General features: G+C 43.6%; 1 pseudogene; it reads left to right on the forward strand.

Moving 5' to 3' along the window:
- The first annotated feature begins 38 nt into the window (after positions 1–38).
- LOC114205252 (vacuolar-sorting protein SNF8-like) lies at positions 39–16430 on the forward strand (annotated as a pseudogene).
- Positions 16431–17380: the final 950 nt, after the last annotated feature.

The raw sequence follows: 17380 nt of genomic DNA on the forward strand, positions 1-17380 counted from the left end.
GGAGCTTGAGAAGCTGGGCAAGAGGTTGGGGCACCAGGATGGAGCGAACTTTGGGGCAGGACGAAACGCACGCGGAACTCCCAGGCAAGGAACTCCGCGGCAAGCGAGGAGCGTCAGATTCCCGCAAGTGCGCCACAGTGACACGACTTCCACCGCCGGCGCCGCGGGGGATTCTGAACATAAATTTGCAGAGCCGCGGGCCCGGGCGGTGCGCGGCCCCTCCCAGCTCCAGACCGTTATCCAATCTCGACCAAGATACACCCCTGTCCTGCCCCTGGGCCGCAACCCGCTCTCTGATTGGTCATCCTCCAGGGCACCTCCCCCAGGTGCTTCTCACACCCCAACCCAAATGCCAGTGGTAGGATCCCACCACACCCACTTTCCCAGCCTTTTCTCCCACACCTCCATTCCCGCCCACCTGCTTGGCTAAGCCCCTGTACTGCCAACCATAGCCTTTGCCTCAGTGCGCTTTAATCCTGAGCTACATGGCAGTGAGGAGAGAGTGGAGGTGTCCTCAGCCTCTGATGCCTGCATTCAGAAATTCGGGTGTCAGTTTCTCGCCTCCCCGAGACCCTGGGAAACCCAGACCCCGGATGCAGACGAATCCCCCACAGTCCCATCTGCCCTCTTTTTTTTTTTTTTTTTTATTTATTTATTTGACAGAGAGATAGAGCCAGAGAGCACAAGCAGAGGAAATGGCAGAGGGAGAGGGAGAAGCAGGCTCTGCACTGAGCAGGGAGCCCGATGCGGGACTCGATCCCAGGACCCTGGGATCACGACCCGAGCCGAAGGCAGACGCTCAACCATCTGAGCCACCCAGGCGCCCCCATCTGCCCTCTTCAGGTCTGTGGTTGCGGGTGGGAAGGAGACTACTTTTAATATATTTTTATTTTTTTTTAAAGATTTTATTTGTTTGAAAGAGAGAGAATGAGAGAGAGCACATGAGAGGGGGTAGGGTCAGAGGGAGAAGCAGACTCCCTGCCGAGCAGGGAGCCCGATGCGGGACTCGATCCCAGGACTCCAGGATTATGACCTGAGCCGGAGGCAGTCGCTAACCAACTGAGCCACCCAGGCACCCCTTTTAATGTATTTTTAAAGATTTTATTTATTGGGGCGCCTGGGTGGCTCAGTCGTTAAGCGTCTGCCTTCGGCTTGGGTCATGATCCCAGGGTCCTGGGATCGAGCCCCACATCACGCTCGCTGTTAAAGGGGAAGCCTGCTTCTCTCTCTCCCACTCCCCCTGCTTGTGTTCCCTCTCTTGCTGTGTCTTTCTCTGTCAAATAAAATCTTTTTTAAAAAAAGATTATTTGAGAGAGAGAATGAACAGTGGGGAGGAGCAGAGGGAGAGAGAGAGAAGCTGATGCCCTAATAAGCAGGAAGCCTGATGCGGGGCTCCATCCGAGGACCCGGAGATCATGACCTGAGTCGAAGGCAGACAGATGCTTAACCAACTGAGCCACCCAGGTGCCCCGAATTTTAAAAATTTTATTGTCAAGGTTGTTGATGTTGATGTTTGGGGAGATGGTAGTTGAAGCTGTTGTGGATTCTTTACACTTTATGAATTCTTGAACTGCTCCAGCTTGAAACCCAGTAATAACCTTGGAGAGGAAATACGGTCACCCTCTGGGCTTCTGGGATTATTGTCTTCAGGTTTTCTGGAGGCCTTCTATGGTTTATAGAAGGGGAGATGCATCTCCCCAGTATCTTACTATTCTCTCCCAGAGTTTGTGCTTGTCTAATCAAATCTATTTTTTCCTTGCCTAGGCACCCAGCCCCAAAGAAATAAATATTTTAAAGCTTGTAAGGCCTTACTTGTCTGTCCCTAATGTCTCTCCTAGGCTTTATGAAAGTGAGGGAGAAATACAAGACTTGAAGACAGTTTGAAATAAGATGGAGATCTGCAAAACAAGGGCCAAGAGATGTAAATATAAATATTTAAAATCGGGACATGGTTATAAAAGTCTATGTGCAATAAAGTGCACAGGCTCCAGAGCATGAGGCCCCAGGCAGGAATCCCAGCTCTAGTTCTTTGAACCTCAGCCACTGTCCTGCCCATGCTTTCTAATGATCCTCAAATGTATCACTTTGTCCCTGTACTTCATCACTTCTTACCTGGTTGGCTCTCACTACAGCCACAACCTTAGTCATGTTAACTGTTTGCACCACCTCCTTCTCTAATACAGTGCTCCTCTCTCCTCATTGCATTAGAATTGGAAAGGAATTCCCAAACCTGGCTGATGGTGACATTCCTGAGCCCCAATCCCAGAGATTCAGACCCAGTAGGTGGTCCCAGACCATATTATGGAAACCATCATTGCCCTCTCATCTAAAACCTAAATTGGAGGGGCACCTGGGTGGCTTAGTTTGTTAAGTATCTGCCTTTGGCTCAGGTCATGATCCCAGGGTCCTGGCCTGGAATCCAGCCCTGTGTAGGGCTTCCCTGCTCAGCGGGGAGCCTGCTTCTCCCTATCCCTCTGCCCCTCCCCCTGCTCATGCTCTCCTCATGCTCTCTCTCTAATAAATGAAATCTTTATTTTTTTAATTTTTTTTAAAGATTTTATTTATTTATTTGAGAGAGAGAATGAGAGATAGAAAGCACGAGAAGGAAGAGGGTCAGAGGGAGAAGCAGACTCCCTGCTGAGCAGGGAGCCCGATGCGGGACTCGATCCCGGGACTCCAGGATCATGACCTGAGCCGAAGGCAGTCGCTTAACCAACTGAGCCACCCAGGCGCCCTATTTTTTTAATTTTTAAAAAAGATTTTATTTATTTATTTGACAGAGAGAGAGTGAGAGGGAACACAAGCACAGGGAGCTGGAGAGGGAGAAGCAGGCTCCCCGCTGAGGAGGGAGCCTGATGTGGGGCTCGATCCCAGGACGCTGGGACCATGACCTGAGCCAAAGGCAGACACCTAATGACTGAGCCACCCAGGCGCCCCAATAAATAAAATCTTTAAAAAAACTAAATTGGATCATGCTGCTTTCCTGCTTCAAACCCTTCAGTGGCTCTTGACCGCTCCCTATGTAGGCTGACACTCAGAAGATGATCAGTGCATATTTGATGAAGAAATGAATAGTTGGAAGAATGAATACTACAAGAATAACAATCTAGGTGTTACAAGACCTGGATTCAAATCCCAGCTTCACCATTAACTAGTCATGTGGTTTTAGTCAAGTTATCTAACCTCTTTGAGACTTGAATTTTTCATCAGTAAAATATAGACAGTCACACTTGCCTGCTTACCTCACAAGGTTGGGGGTCAGTATACAAATCATATAATGTCAAGGAAAGGATATTGTGGATTAGACAGACACATGGAAATGTCAGGGTGAATCATTTTGGAAGGTTTACAAATGCATATAGCATAAGTATACGTGGTCCTGAGCTGCTCTCAAACGAAGATATTTTACATTGTCTTTCCCTGTGAAGTTTAAAGATTTTACTTTATTTTTTAAAGGTTTTTCAGAAGAAGTGGTATTTATTTTTTTTAAGATTTTATTTATTTATTTGAGAGAAAGCACGCAGGAGCAGGGGGAAGGGCAGAGGGAGAGAGAGAAGCAGACTCCCCACTGAGCAGGGAACCCCAATGCAGGCTCCATCCCAGGACCCCAGGATCATGAACTGAGCTGAAGGCAGACACTTAACTGAGCCACCCAGGCGCCCCTATTTTTTTTAAATTTTATTTATTTATTTGAGAGAGAGAGAGAGAGAGAGAGAGCACAGAGAGAGAGTGAGAGGGAGAAGCAGACTCCCTGCTGAGCAGAGAACATGCCCAGAGTTCTATCCCAGAACTCTGAGATCATAACCTGAGCTGAAGGCAGATGCTTAACTGACTGAGCCATTCAGGTGCCCTGCTCCTATTTTTTTTTTTTAAGATTTATTTATTTATTTGAGAGAGAAAGCATGCCCACATGTGCACATACAAGCAGGGGCAGGGGGAGGGGAAGAAGGAGAGAGAGAGAATCTCAAGCAAACTCCCCTCTGAGCACGGAGCCAGATAGGGAGCTTGATCCCAGGACCCTGAGATCTTGATCTGAGCCGAAAACAAGAGTCTGACGTTTAACTGACTGAACCACCCAGGCGCCCCTAAAGATTTTATTTTTAAGTAATCTTTACACCCAGTGTGGGACTTGAACTCACAACCCCAAGATCAAGAGTCACATGCTCCACTGACTGAGCCAGCCAGGCGCCCCTTATAACTTCTTGATGAATGCCTGTTTACCCCACTAGTCCTTGAGCTTCATAAATGCAGGGAATATGTCTATTTTGCTCAACATCATTCTCCTAACTGGGCACATACTAGGTACTCGGATAATATTTGCTGCATGACTGATTGGATGGGTGAAATCCTCAGCTTATAAATCTGGGTGACACTCGTCGTTTCTCCAGGATAAACACACCCCCAAGCTTGTCTGGTCTTTTGGCTCTTGGCCTCAGCTTTCTCATCTGTAAAACGGGGATAATATCTACCTCAGAAGGATGTTTATGAGGATCAAATGAGATCATATATGTTAAAGAGCATTACACAATATAAAGTGTTAAGCAGCCATCAGTAATTATTACCAAAAAAGTTAAATTTGTACAAATTTCAATTTTTTTTTAAGATTTTATTTATTTACTTGACAGAGAGAAAGCACAGAGGGAGAGTGAGAGGGAGAAGCAGACTCCTCACTGAGCAGGAGCCCAATGCAGGGCTTGATCCCAGGACCCTGGGATCATGACCTGAGCTGAAGGCAGACGCTCAACCAGCTGAGCCACCCAGGCATCCTTCAATTTCTTTTTAATACAACTGAATTAAATTAACTTAAAAGGAAAGTCACGATCTGGTGACTGGTTGCACAACAATGTGAAATGTACTTAACAATACTGAATTACACACTTAAAAATAGTTAAGGTAGTACATTTTATGTTACCTATATCTTACCACAATTTTTAAAAAATGTAAAGGAAGGCTATAAAATGGGAACAGTTTTAAGATAAAGAGTTAATGTGCATACTACCTAAAAAGCTTACCCTTAGTCCTATCTATGACCCTTGATAAGTGGTTAAAACATAGATACGCTCATCTTATAGACTCCAGTGTCTCCAGATCCACCTGTCATTAGCTTCCAGAAATATCTTCCTAAAACACAAGTTAGCTCATGCCATTCCCCTTTAAGAACAAAAGAAATTCTCAGGGCAAAGGTCAGAATCCTGAGATTAGCCCTGACTCTTCCTTTCCAGGAAGAGTTCCATCAACCCTCTGCATCCCAGCATTTCACATTTTAGCTTTAGAAAGTCACAACTCCATTACACAAATACTATATTTCATGTTTTTCAACCCCTTTACCTCTCTCCACATTGTTTTATCTCTCCAGACATCTTCTCATCTGGACAAATCTTACTCTTTGTTTGGCCTTAGCTCTAAAGCACTTGACCTGCAAAAGCCTAACCTGCTTCAAACAGAGTCAAACCCTTCTTTCTCTGTCTTCCACCCATAGGACTTTGCCTGAACTGCCTGCTGGTATTGTGCTTCCACCAATGGAATAAAGTAATTATATATTTTCTATACTACCTGGCTCCCTCACCCTATCCCAAATGGTCATTTTTGTTAGGGCACTCATCCTTGAGGGAAGCACACAGCACTAGGCCCATAGACGGCACTCAGAATATGCCTGTTGCTTTGAATTGAATAGGCATCTAGGGGAAATACAAACAGTAAATATATATGTATCTTAAAGACTCAACTTCCTCAGTAATTATGGAAATGCAAATTAAAGACTATATGTATAGTATGGTCCCAATTAACAGCCATTAAACCAAGTAAAAATTAAATACCCAACGCCAGTCAAAGCCCTGGGAAAAGATACATCCACACCTGGCTGGTGGCCAGGTAAATTGACTTAACCCTTCTAGAAGCACACTTAGGTAATACTTAGCAAAAGCCAACTGGTATGCTTTGACCCAATCCCTCACCTAGAAACGCAAAACCCAGTGATATAGGCCAAAACAAAACAAAACAAAACAAAACAAAAAACTGTATGTACTGAAACACGTCAGCAGGTGATTAAATTATTAAACACTTAATAGTATAAAACAGCTTATAGCTACCAGAACATGGAGAAACATGAAACCATGTTTGCAAAATAATGTGAGAGGAAACAATATTTAAGACTGTATCTATCCTATTACCTCAGTTACCTTAGTTTTTATCTTTTTTTAAAGATTTTATTTATTTATTTCACAGAGAGAGATAGCGAGAGCAGGAACACAAGCAGGGGGAGTGGGAGAGGGAGAAACAGGCTTCCCATTTAGCAGGGAGCCCGATGCGGGGCTTGATCCCAGGACCCTGGGATCATGACCTGAGCCGAAGGCAGACGCTTAACTGAGGTGCCCCAGTGATGATGTTTTTAAAGATTGAAGTTGAAAAGAAACACTAAAACGTGAGATCATTTGATGGGGTGGGTGATATTATAGGAAAAAAATTAGAAGTATTTTAAATTTTCTTTCATGATATTTTAAAATTGATGTCACAAGATTTTGGAATCCAGGGAAAAATGCTTTTAATGACATAGGAAGTGCTCTGGATAGAATGTAGAATTTTAAAAATGTAGGATTTGTGGAGCAAAAACATGAAAGACTGTAGATAGAATATTTGTAAACTTTCTTTAGAGGAAAAAATATGGAAGAAAACTATGCTGAAAACAAACATTGGAAGGAAATACAACAAAAATGCTAACAGTTTGGATGGTGGAATATGGGTGATTTAAAAATTATTTTTGTAATCAGTAAATGTTCAAAACTAATAGGTGACTAAAATTTCTCGGGTTGAATCTCTCTTTTCTGTGTTCTGTCACTAAATTGGCTTTTCTGCTTCTACTTTCCGTACCCTCAGATCCTGCATGTCCACGTCAGGTCATCTCTCCCCAGTATTTTTACTGTCTTGGTTTTGCTTCTATATTTCTTCCTGTGCCTTTGCTGGTCTTCTTCCCATACTTCCCACCTCTTTAATGCTATTGTTTCTTAAAGTCCTGTCCCTGTCACTTACTCCATCTCAGTGTATACTCTTTCCTGGCTAACTCTCTTTCATGATTTCACCTGTTACTTCTATTTGGCTAACTCCAAACTACTTATCTTCCATCTTGACCTCTGTTCTCTGTTCTTGCTCATATTTCCAACTTCCTACTGGACTCTCCACCTGCCTGATCTGAGTTACAGATAGCTCACATTCAGGTGTAGAAAGCCAGCTCACTTTCTTCCTAACCTGTTCTTTTTACTGACTTCCCTATTTATATTTAAAGTCCCCACCAGGCTCCCAGGCTCCTAGGCAGGACAGGCTACGTAACTTGTGAGGCTTAATGCCAAATAAAAATGTAAGGTTCTTTGTTCAAAAATTATGAAGACTCTCAAGATGGTGACAGCAGAACATGAAACCGAGCATAAGGTACTTCTAAGTGCAGGGCCCTGTGTGGTTGCACAGGTCATGCACCCATGAAGTCAACCCTGTGCTCAGGCTTACCTCTGGGGGTCTATCTTTAATTCCTCTCTCTCCTTTATTTTGGTTTGGTTGACAGGGTATATAGTGCATCCACTCACAAAGATGGGAAATAATGGAAGAGGAATAAATTTGAATAGTGGGGTGAGAGGGAGATGAGTTCAGTTTGAGCCCTGTGAATGCAAGGAACACCAGATCAGAGGATCCAATAACCAGTTGTCTAAAACTCAGGCTGTCAAACTGCCTTCAACTCTCAGGGGAGAGGATACCGCTGAACTCTTGGCTGTGGATGAAATTGGCCAAGGAGAGGTCAAGCAGGGTCTTTCAAACTGGGGTCCATAAACCATTCACACTGTCATCTCCAGCTTGTTAAAAATGAAGTCTCCTGGGGGCACCTGGGTGGCTCAGTAGGTTAAGCATCTGCCTTCGGCTCAGGTCATGAACCCAGGGTCTGGAATCGAGCCCGCATCAGTTGTGGGGGGGGGGTCACTGCTCAGTGGGGAGTCTGCTTCTCCCTCTCCCTCTGCCTGCTGCTCACCCTGCTTGTGCTCTCTCTCTCTCTCTTAAATAAATAAATCTCTTTTTTAAAAAATGAAGTCTCCTGGGTTCATGCCAGCCTTCTGATTGTGAATATATTTAGAGGTAGGTAGGGGCTTGGGAACCACAGTTTCAACAAGCTTCCCAGGTGATTCTTTTGCTCATTAGAGTTTGGGAACTATTAATGTTCAGAAGTCAGAAGCTCAGAGTCAGAAGATTGAAGAGGCTACAACCCCAGGGGAAATATCAATGTACAAGGTAGTGGCTTTCATAATTTTTTGATTGAGACACACAAGGAGAAATACATGTTATGTTGTAACTCCACACACACACATGTATTGGAAACATCTTTCAAAACATACACATCCTTTCCATGTTGTGTCTGATATTTTTATTCCACTGTATTTCATTATTTAAAAATGCCCATCATGGGGTGCCTGGGTGGCTCAGTTGGTTAAGCATTCTACTCTTGATCTCAGCTCAGGTCTTGATCCCATGATCGTAAGTTCAAGCCCCGCATTGGGTTCCACACTGGGGGTGGAGATTACTTAAAAAAAAATTCCCATCATGGGCACCTGGGTGGCTCAGTTGTTGGGCGTCTGCCTTCGGCTCGGGTCATGATCCCAGGGTCCTGGGATCGAACCCTGCATCGGGCTCTCTGCTTGGCGGGAAGCCTGCTTCTCCCTCTGCCACTCCCCCTGCTTGTGTTCCCTCTCTCACTGTCTTTCTCCCTCTGTCAAATAAATAAATAAAATCTTTTAAAAAAATGCCCATCATGACCCACTAATAGGCTGCATCTTGTAATTTGAAAAACACTGGTTAAGGAGTTAGCAGAGGGAGAGGGTGTTGCTGGGGGCCAGGAAAATATAAATCTAAACTCTCCACAGGTTCTTCAGAATCTAAACTATGTTTCAAAGTTTTTGAGAGCAAGCCTGTATCTGAGCCATCTTTGAAGAACCCTCAGTTCTTCACTTGTTAACTGTTACTGGACAAATGAATTCACGGAGGCCATGGCTCCACCAAGAGCCCATAGTGACCCCTGCTGTCCAGGCCACCAGCCCAGGTCAGAAGGAGGCTATGCAAGATGGGGCAGCCCCAACAGATGTAGGTACTAAAAGGAAGGTTGGAAGTGGCTAGAGAGAAGCCGCCCTGGCTTTGGCCATGTCATCTGTTCACCAGTCCTGCTAAGGATTGTCTCTGTCTTGAGCGCTGCACTTGCCTTTCTTCTCAAGGGCCTCCCTGACCCAACCTGTCTCACATCCACCTACTGTCGACATCATCAACCTTAAAAAAGAAAGTAAGGAAAACATTAAGCTAAGTGAAGGAAGTCAAACACAAAGACTACATACTGTGATGCCATTTATATCAAATTCTATTTCTTTGAGTCCTTTCTCTTTTTTCTTGATAAGTCTGGTTAGAGGTTTATCAATTTTTTAAAAGATTTTATTTATTTATTTGACAAAGAGATAGAGCCAGAGAGCACAAGTGGAGGGAATGGCAGAGGGAGAGGGAGAAGTAGGCTCTGCACCGAGCAGAGAGCCTGATGCAGGACTCAATCCCAGGACCCTGGGACCATGACCCGAGCCAAAGGCAGATGCCTAACCATCTGAGCCACCCAGGCGCCCCGGTTTATCAATTTTTTAAAATATTTTTTTATTGGGTGCCTGGGTGGCTCAGTTGGTTGAGCGTCTGTCTTCGGCTCGGGTCATGATCCCAGGGTCCTGGGATCAGGTCCCTGCTTCTCCTTCTCCCTCTGCTGCTCCCCCTGCTTGTGCTCTCTCTCTCTCTGTGTCAAATAAATGGATAAAATCTTTTTAAAAATACATTTTTTAATTTAAATTCAATTAATTAGGGGTGCCTGGGTGGCTCAGTCTTTAAGTATCTGCCTTCAGCTCATGTCATGATCCCAGGGTCCTGGGATCGAGCCCCGCATCAGGCTCCCTGCTCAGCTGGGAGTCTGCTTCTCCCTCTCCCACTCCCCTGCTTGTGTTTCCTCTCTCGCTCTCTCTATCAAATAAATAAATAAAATCTTAAAAAAAATAAATAAATTGAATTAATTAGCATATAATGTAGAATTGGTTCCAGAGGTATAGGTCTGTGATTCATCAGTCTTATATAATACCCAGTGCTCATACATCACATGCCCTCCTTTTTTTTTTTTTTAAGATTTTTATTTATTTATTTGACAGAGAGAGACACAACGAGAGAGAAAGCACAAGTAGGGGGAGTGGGAGAGGGAGAAGCAGGCTCCCCACTGCGCAGGGAGCCCATTGTGGGGCTCGATCCCAGGACCCTGGGACCATGACCTGAGCCGAAGGCAGACGCTTAACGACTGAGCCACCCAGGTGCCCCATCATATGCCCTCCTTAATGTCCATCACCCAGTTACCCCATCCCTCCACCCTTCTCCCCTCCAGCAACCCTCAATTTTGATTTTTTTCAAAGAGCCAGCTCCTGGTTTCACCAACCTGTTCTATTTTTTTTTTTTTTAGTTTCTATATCATTTATTTCTGCTCTAATCTTTATATGAAATTCTAAAAAAACCTCACAAAATCACAGTGGCAGAGAGCAGGTCAGTGGTTGGATAGAGCTAAGTGTTAGGTAAGGAGATTGATTGCAATGGGGTAAAGGGAAGTTTTCATGGTGATGGAAATATTTTATATCCATTGTTATTTGATATAATTGTTATATTGTTATAATTGTTAAGAGAGCTGTCTATGGGAAGGTGAACTGGGTGAATAGGAGACGTGGTGAGCCTTTTGACATTTTTGGGAATTTTTTCTGGGTGTACTACTTAAGAAATAAATAGCTAAAATAGGGGCACCTGGCTGGCTCACAAGGTAGAGCATGCAACTCTTGATCTCAGGGTCATGAGTTCAAGCCCCAGTTGGGCATAAAGCTTACTTTAATAGAAAAGAAAAGAAAAGAAAAGCTAATATAAAACAGGTATAAAAATAACTGAATTTAGGTGTGTCTGGGTGGCTCGGTTGGGTGTCTGACTCTTGGTTTTGGCTTGGTCCTGATCTCAGGGTCATGGGATTGAGCCCCACATGGGGCTCTGTGCTTAGCGCGGAGTCAGCTTGGGATTCTCTCCTTCTCCTCTGCCCCTCCCCCACGTGCACACACACACACACACTCTCTCTCTCTCTCTCTCAAATAAAATAAATAAAATCTTCTAAAAATAAACTGAATTTAGACTCAGAATTTTTTAAAGAGAGAAACATGATTATTTTTAGACTCAAATTTGAAGTGGGTCATACCTGTTATATGAACATACTGATATTTTAAAAATACAATTATAACAACAACAACAACAACAACTAACATTTACTGAGTGTTGCCATGTACCAGGCATGGGCTAAGAACTTGAGACATACAGAAGTTAAATAATGTCTGAGATTATACAGCTAGCCAGAAGCTGTGAATTTCTGAAGGTGACTGGATCCTTATAGCATGGCAGAGACTAAGTTGGATGTGTAAGTGCTTCCTGTGGGAGTAAAGTGGGTGTGATAAGAAAGAAAGTTTGCTGTACTTGCCCACAAAAGGCCTTGGTCTGAAAGCTGAGCTGAAACAACTAGCAGGCCTCAGAGAACAGGTCCTGGGGCTCAAGATCTAAGGGTCATGTTGTGGGAGTTACACCCCAATCAGAATTCTCCATGTTTAATCAAAGGGAAATAAGCAAGGCAGGCAAGACATTAAGGATTTCCAGTATAGGGCGTCTGGGTGGCTCAGTCGTTAAGCGTCTGCCTTCGGCTCAGGTCATGATCCCAGGGTCCTGGCATCGAGTCCCACATCGGGCTCCCTGCTGGGCAGGAAGCCCACTTCTCCCTCTCCCACTCCCCCTGCTTGTGTTCCTGCTCTCGCTATCTCTCTGTCAAATAAATAAATAAAATCTTTAAAAAAAAAAAAAGGAGGGGCGCCTGGGTGGCTCAGTTGGTTAAGCGACTGCCTTCGGCTCAGGTCATGATCCTGGAGTCCCAGGATCGAGTCCCGCATCGGACTCCCTGCTCAGCAGAGAGTCTGCTTCTCCCTCTGACCCTCCCCCCTCTCATGTGCTCTCTCTCTTTCTCATTCTCACTCTCTCAAATGAATAAATAAATAAAATCTTTAAAAATAAAAATAAAAAAAATAAAAAAAATAAAGGATTTCCAGTATGAGTCAGGAAAACCTGATCTGAGATGGTTGGTCACCTAGCAGGGATGTAGGGCTAATGTATGCCTTTCGGCAGCTGGAAGGGCCATGATAGATGAGAGACATTCAGGGAAAAGAGGAAAAATGGGGAAATAGTTGGAGGGGTAGAAGTCGTGTAGGGTCTACGGTAGAGAAGTCGCCCCCAGTTAGCCCTATACATGGCTTCAGGGACAGAATGGGCTCAGGAGGCCAACTAGTGGATGGAACAGTGTATTACGTAATTAACCCTAAGGCCTGAACATCTCCAGATTGTCTGATGGGGTGGGCTGGGCCATTGAAAGCCAGTGTCTGCATGCTGACCTTCCACTCAGTTGAATAGATCTTTTCCAAACCTCAATTTCCACTGCTTCCTTGAGACCTCACTTTTCTAATTCCTCTGTGGAAAAAAACCAACCTCCTTTGGTTTCTCCCCTGCATATCTGAGAGCTTGGAGAAATGTCAGTTTTGTCCCTGAGATAGGGAAATAGTTCATTAGTACTATCTGGATCAGTGCATTGAGTAGCTAGTTCCAACGACCTTAGCACCTGAGTCCATAGCTGGACTATTGCTAGCTGGTATGAGCCTGAATCATGTTTTCTTTTGTTTTATTTTTCTAGACTGTGTCATCCTGCCTCCCCCAATTTATCAGAACTTTTCTGAGAGCCAGGACCATGTCTGTCACACCATCCAAACTATCGAAACCTCAAGGTTCCTACTGCCAAATATATTCATTGCTCTGTTCACTACATCCAAATGGGTCTAAGGCAGGAAACTAATAGCACACTCAAGTTGGGTAATTCTAGAAAAGTTTAATAAGGGAACTATTAAACTAATAAACTGGTGTAGGGAAATACAGGTGGTGGCCACTTTACCCCTAGAAGGAAGGAATGGGGGAAGGGAGCCATTACTAGAATACAGAGACAGAGCTTTGTGGAGAGGGCTGCCTGACAGGAGCTGTGACCTGTTATCAATTGCCATAGGTGCCCACAGCAACCCTGCAGATTGAGATCCTCCCACCCTCTGATCTCTTGCTGGTGCTGCACATTAGCCAAGTTCAACCAGAAGCCTGAGGGCCTAGGAGCCAGTAAATAAGTCAATATAGGTTGACTTCCAGAGAAGGATAGAGTGAAACTACAATGGTAAACAGAACATCATCTTTAACCTAGACTCCTGCAGTAACCTTACCTATTGTCTGATTTCTTCACAGCTGCCAAAGCAATCTTTTTTTTTAATTGTGATAAAATATATAAAGATGAAAACTACCATTTTAACTATTTTTTCATTTTTTAATTTTAATTTATTTGACAGAGAGAGAGAGAGTGTGCGCACAAGCAGGGGGAGTGGCAGGCAGAGGGAGAGGGAGAAGCAGGCTTCCCGCTGAGTAGAGAGCCTGATGTGGGGCTCAATCCCAGGACCCTGGGATCATGACCAGAGCCAAAGGCAGACACTTAACCAACTAAGCCACCCAGGCACCCTTATTATAACTTTATAATAAGTTTAAATTGAGAAGCATTACAAGGTTTTAAGGAGGGAAATGACATCAATATATATGTTTATATAACATATAATTTATAATTTATACATATATATTATTTATATATAATATATATTTATAATCTTTAAAATCTATATGTAGATTTAGATTTTTATATATTATATAGATACAGATTTTATTATTTTTTAAAGATTTTTATTTATTTATTTGAGAGAGAGAGAGAGCATGAGAGGGGGGAGGGTCAGAGGGAGAAGCAGACTCCCCGCTGAGCAGGGAGCCCAATGTGGGACTCAATCACAGGACTCTGGGATCATGACCTAGCTGAAGGCAGTCACTTAACCAACTGAGCCACCCAGGCACCCCGATTTTATTATTTTTTTATTTTCTTAAAGATTCTATTTATTTGAGAGAGAGCGAGAGCAAGCAAAGGGGAGGGGGAGAGGGAAAAGGAGAAGCAGACTCTCTGCTGAGCAGGGAGCCCTACACAGGACTTGATTCCAGGACCCTGGGATCATGACCTGAGCCAAAGGCAGACACTTAACCGACTGAGCCACCCAGACACCCTAGATTTTAAAGATTATATTTATTTATTTTGAGAGAGAGCATGAGTGCAGGAAGGGACAGAGGCAGAGGGAGAGAGACTCTCAAGCAGACTCCACGCTGAGTGTGGAGCCCTACACAGGGCTCGATCACACAACCCTGAGATCACGACCTGAGCTGAAATCAAGAGTGGAACACTTAATCGACTGAACTACTACACCCTCAATCTATATTTTTAAAAGTCTGCATTAGAGCTCCTGGAAAAGTTAAACATACAATTACTATGTGACCCAGAAATTTCACTCTTATATATATATCCAGAAGAATTGAAAATAGGGACTCAAACGAACACATGTATGCTAATGTTCACTGTAGTATTATTCACAATAGTCAAAGGTTGAAACAACCAAAGTGTCCTTCAACAGATGAATGGATAAACAAAATGTGGTATATGTATACAATGGAATATTAATCAGCCATAGAAAAGAATGAAGTTCTGATACATGGTGTAACATGGATAAGCCTTGTAAACATAATGCTAAGTGAAAGAAGTCAGACATAAAAAGAAAAATATTGTATGATTTCATTTATATGAAATATCTGACACAGGCAAATTCACAGAGATGGAAAGTAGGTGGGGGGTTATCAGGGGCTTCGGGGTGAGAGGAATGGAAAAATATTGCTTAGTGGGTAGTTTCTGTTTGGGATTATAAAAAAATTTTGGAAATAGATAATAGTGATGGTGGCAGAACATTGTGAATATAATTAATGTGACTGAATTCTACACTTTAAAACAGTTAAAATGGAGGCCCTGCTTATTCTCCCTCTCCCTCTTCCTGTCCCGCCCCCTGCTTGTACTCTCTGTCAAATAAATAAATAAATAAATAAATAAATAAATAAATAAATAAATCTTTTTTAAAAAGGTTATAATAATCCAGAGAATGTAGTACTGGCCTAAGGACAGACATACATCAATGGAATAGAACTGAGAGCCAGGGGCACCTGGGTGGCTCAGCAGGTTAAGCACCTCCCTTCAGCTCATGATCCCAGGGTCCTGGGATCGAGTCCTGTATTGGGCTCCCTGCTCAGTGGGGAGCCTGCTTCTCCCTCTGCCTGTGCTCCCCCTACTCGTGCGTTTTCTCTCTCTCTCCCTGACAAATGAATAAATAAAATCCTTAAAGATCGCTATAGATCTATTCTAACAAAATTTAAATACAAACCTTAAAAGGATCCATCTGATTCCAAGAAATTTAACTGCACACCAGAAAAAATCCAACATTATCTAAAAGAATACAACATAATCTAGCAACCAATGATGTAAAATTCACAATGTCTTACTCAAAAAAACCTAAACATCCAAAAAAGAGCAAGAAAATATTACCCATAAACAGGATAAAAATCAGTCAATAGAGGCCAGTGGTGGATCGAGGGATGCAGAAACCCAGGGTCCCGGCAGCAGGGTGGCCCACTGGCTGAGAGCAAGGATACAGTCAGTATGCCAAGGCCAGCTTTAAGAAGCGAGGCACTGTCGTGGCTGAGTATCACGGACCCAGATGTCAAAGAGTTGAATGTGTTCAAGACCAGTTTGGGGCCATTTGCCAGCAAGCACAAGCAGAAGATCCGGAAGAGTCCTCAAGTTCCAAGTACAGTTCCAGGACATGTGTGCCACCACTGGTGTGGATCCTCTGACTTCTGAAAAAGGATTTTGGTCTGAGATGTTGGGGATACAAATTATCACAGTGTGCCTGGCCCTTCCATTTCCCCTGAAATGGAAGATATAAGAAAGGTCCAAATGAAACTTCTTTGGAGAACTTTGGAGGACCTATATCAATAGCTATTCAAAGGAAGAAGAAAATTTGCCTAGGATATCAGCCAAGATAATCTGATCAGGGCCATTAAGTAACTAAAGGCGCTGGCTTCAGCATCATCCCTGTGGGTAGCTCTTACCTCAGCAGTTTGTTCTGAGTTCAACAGAGATCACACTAAGTGTTGCTGCTGGCAGGGAAGATGGCCATGTCACCATAAGGGAGATCAAAGCCAGTCTTAAGTGGGAGACAAAGTAAGTGAGGCAAGTTCTGGAACATCTGCTGAAGGAAAGGTTGGCCTGGTTGGACTTGTAGGCCCCAGAGGAGGCACACTAATATGTGTCAGCTCTTTCCACTGACCCCTACTCCCATAAGATTACCACTGATGAGGCCAGAGAAGTCCTCTTCTGAATCTGAGAGTGTGGAAGAGGGCAGAGCAGCTGCCAGGAAGAAGAGAGAGAAGCTACTGGTAAATAAAGCCTCAACAACTTTGTTTAAAAAAAAAAAGAAAAATATCAACCAATAAAAACAGATCCAGAAATAATAATGTGATGGAACAAACAAGGACATAAAAGCCATGATTATAAAAGTGCTCTAGGGCGCTTGGGTGGCTCAATATGTTAAATGCCTGCCTTCAGCTCAGGTCATGATCCTGGGGTCCTGGGATCAAGTCCTGAATCGGGCCCCTGCTCAGTGGGGAGTCTGCTTCTCCCTCTTCCTCCGCTTCTCCTTCTCCCTCTCCCTGTGCTGTGCTCTCTCTCTCTGTCAAACAAATAAATAAAATCTTTTAAAAAATGCTCTGTAGGGACTCCTGGGTGGCTCAGTCTGTTAAGCGTCTGCCTTCAGCTCAGGTCATGATCCCAGGGTCCTGGGATCAAGTCCCACATTGGGCTCCCTGCTCGGCGGGAAGCCTGCTTCTCCCTCTCCCACTCCCCCTGCTTGTGTTCCTGCTCTCGCTATCTCTGTCTCTGTCAAATAAATAAATAAAATCTTTTTTTTTTAATTTTTTATTGTTATGTTAATCACCATATATTACATCATTAGTTTTTGGTAAAATAAATAAAATCTTAAAAAAAAAAAGAAAAAGAAAAATTCACCTCAAAAAAGAGAACAAGAGGCAGTACTGACTGCCAGGGACCTAATCAATATGGACACAAGTAAGATGTCAGAACTAGAGTTCAGAATAACGATTATAAAGATACTAGCTGGGCTTGAAAAAAGCATACAAGACACTAGAGAATCCCTTTCTGGAGAAATAGAAGAACTAATATTTAAGCAAGTTGAAATCATAAAAAGGCTATTAATGAGATGCAATGAGAAATGGAGGCTCTTGAAAACAGTAGTGATTTAGCAGAGTGGCA

This window comes from Eumetopias jubatus, unplaced genomic scaffold (assembly GCF_037043125.1).
Source record: "Eumetopias jubatus isolate StellerSeaLion01/CBP00866 unplaced genomic scaffold, mEumJub1_p1.0 scaffold_17, whole genome shotgun sequence".
NCBI classification, from domain to species: domain Eukaryota; kingdom Metazoa; phylum Chordata; class Mammalia; order Carnivora; family Otariidae; genus Eumetopias; species Eumetopias jubatus.